A 3,250-nucleotide genomic window follows, 5' to 3' on the forward strand; every position below is an offset into this window, starting at 1 on the left:
AAAAGAGTACTCCCAGGGTTTGTTTTTCGTAAGAATATCTCAGAGATGAGGTTTTCAGCTCTCTTCACATCATATTAGGTGGTAGGTGATATTCACATGACTTACCGCTTGGTTAAGATGGTATCTTCCAAGTTTCTACTCTGTAAAGTTATGTTTTCCTTTCCGTTCTCTGTGTTTTGGCATTGAGTCCCTAAGTTCATCCCTCACTCAAGGATAAGGAAATTAAGGTCTACCTCCTGGAGCGGGGAGTATCTACATATACTGTTTGGCATTCTTCTGTAAGAAAGAGATGCCCCTTCTCACTCCTTCATTCATTCATTTATACCAGTATGGACTCATCAATACTTATTTTATTCTTTGTGTTATAATCCAATGCTATCGTTATTTATTTGGTTGCTCAAATTATTCCAGGTTTGTCAATAGGGAGCCCTTTCAGGTTGGCTTTTCGGTCCTTTTAATGCAGCTCTTTCTCTTCCTCTTTCTCCTCTTCCTTTTCCTCCGCTTCTTCTTCCTTCTAGTCCTAGTCCTCCTCCCCCTAATCCTTCCCCTCATCTTCCTGCCCCTCACTCCTCCTCCTTCCCCTCTTTACCCTTCTTCCTCCTCCTCTTCTTTCTCCTCCTCTTCCTCCTGATTCTTCCCCTCCTCCTTCTGCTTCTGATCCTTCCATCCTTCCTTTTCCCCCTTTCTCCTCTTCCTCCCACCCGTCCACTCCTCCTTCTGCTTCTCATTAGTGCTTCCTTACTTTCTGGCACTACAAAATGCTCCACAACTGTCTTGTACTTTCCTTGCCCCAGCTCTAGAATCAGCCATTTCTCCAAGGAGCCCTGCTTCCTTTTATTGGAGAATGATATGTGGAAACCAAAATCTGGGCACTGAGTGTGCTTATTGCCATTGGGGTGCTACTGCTGCTGAGTCAACATACGTTTGCATATTAACTCATACTTATGCACATCTAAGATTATTTCTTTTTCTATCTATTTGCATATATATGAACATAAACAGGAGCTTATATTGATACCTCTGACTCTAATCTAGAGCCACAGGGTTCATTCTGAGCTTCACCTCTTCCTTATTTTTAACTTCGTATCTGACCATGAGAAATCTGGCTCCTCATATGTACCCATTTGTTCACACCTGGGACACATGCAAAGTAGTTTCAGAAGCACTAATTTCCACCCCCTGTTAGAAAGAAATTTACCGACTTGGGTACAGTGTTTAGTCACAATTCTTTTTGTTCATAGCCTCCTATTACCAGATAAATAAACTACTTTTTGTGGTTTTGCAGATTTGAACTCCATGATCCAATACTTTTATCTCTTTTAGCACAGCTTACATGCATTAAAACTCCTTGTTTTTTTAAAAAAATGCTGCCCTCTGTTTTATAATTTTTTGCAATATATTTAATGCTGTGATTTGACATCAATTATGAGGAACCTAAGTCTATTATTAAGTCCTTGGAACTTACCTAAAATACAAAGAAATGAAAGAGCCGGAGCTGTCCTCTGAAAGAAAAACACGTTCCTCTAAGAAAAAACATTCATCTACAAGGAACAAAACAAGATTATGTGGCAATGTTATTATTGAGTGCCATAATTAAGCAAGTTTCAAAATCCGTGGTGGCTGGATCATAATATGGGACAATAATATTTTTTGAGTGATTGTGAAGGACTGATGGACCAACGTGAAATTTCTTATCCTAACTACTTTTTCAAAGGCTTTCAAATACTTTTTCTTGCATACTCATGTTCTTTTTTCTATATCAACCCTATGAAGATAACTTTATTATAATTATCATGATAATAATTTTCCCTGATTTTCCAAGAAGTGAAGCTGAGTGCCTAAGCTAAGCAATACAGCTAGATTAAAAAATGGGTTCTTGAACTCAAATTCCCCTGCCCTGTCATTTCCACTAGGTTATTGATAAGGTCATTTTCTATGGTGTGGATGTTTTTTCCCCTCCAAACTTAGTTTTGAAATTTGATCCCCCATGTTGGACTTACGGCTCAGTGAAAAGTGTTTGGGTCCTGGAGGGTGTGGATCCTTGATGAATAAATTAACACTCTCCACAGGTCAGTGAGTAAATTCTCATTCTATTAGCTCCTTCCACAGCTGGTTGTGTAACAGAGCCTGCCACAGCTTTCCTTACTCTCTTGCTTCCTCTCTCACCATGTGATCTGTGCACATGGTTGGCTCCTCTTCCACTTTCTGCAGTGAGTTGAAACAGCCCGAGAACCTCGTCAGTTGCAGGTGCTTAATCTTGAATTTTCCAGTCACCAGAATTGTAGGCCAAATAAACCTCTGTTCTTTATAAACTACCCAGTCTCAGATATTCTGTTACAGCAACACCAAATGAACAAAGACAGTCATCATGCCACTGAGGATGCTGACATATTGACATCACATAGGTTATGGGACTTTTTTGGAAGGAGGCTCTCAACTCTTTCAAGAGAGCCATGGGAAGTCCCTAAGTTCAGAAAGATAGCATGTATTCCTTTTCTCGTCACACCATTAGCCATAAACCTGTGACATAAATAGTAATGCTGTGAAATAAACATATAGAAAATAAACATTTAGATTTGTAAAAGCCCCATAAATGTTTCCATTTCTTTTCCTTCTCTTTCTCCTCCTTCTCTTCTTCCTCCTTCTCCTTCTTCCTCTTTTTTGCCAAATAAAACTTTCAAATCATTAACTTACATAAATAACTCATCTATAAGGGATACAGATTTTTACATTTAAATTACTTTGAGTTTGCTGGCAGCCTTTAATGACAAACCTGGAAAAAGATACAGGACCTATGCTAGTTTCACATGGTAGCTGCCAGGCAAATGTTTGTTGAATTAACCAGTTATTCAAAATCAACAAATATTTACTGAGGTAAACTCTGTGGAGGTGCCAAAAAGAAAAGGTCTGTGTCCCCAAGCATCAATGACCTTATTGAGTAGATTGAGGTGTTAACACCAGAACCTACTTAGAGTCACCTATCAAAGAGCCGAGGATAATTATTAAAAAGCCAGCATGGGTCTAATTACCAGTGAAGTGATGGGGAATAGGTAATGAAGAACTTCTGAGCAGAAACTAGTGGTTATTCAAGCAGAGATGACCAAGCGGATGTTTTACAGGGGAGATAGTTCGAATCTGATGTTAAAGGGTGGATATGCTTTGGGCAGGTGGGCCAGTAGCTATGAGAGTGTTGGAACAGGGAAACACAAATGTTTCCTATATGACACACGTTTTTCCATTTCAGAGAGTG

The sequence above is a fragment of the Rhinopithecus bieti genome, unplaced genomic scaffold (genome assembly GCF_001698545.2).
Source record: "Rhinopithecus bieti isolate Rb0 unplaced genomic scaffold, ASM169854v2 scaffold_2888, whole genome shotgun sequence".
Classification (NCBI taxonomy): domain Eukaryota; kingdom Metazoa; phylum Chordata; class Mammalia; order Primates; family Cercopithecidae; genus Rhinopithecus; species Rhinopithecus bieti.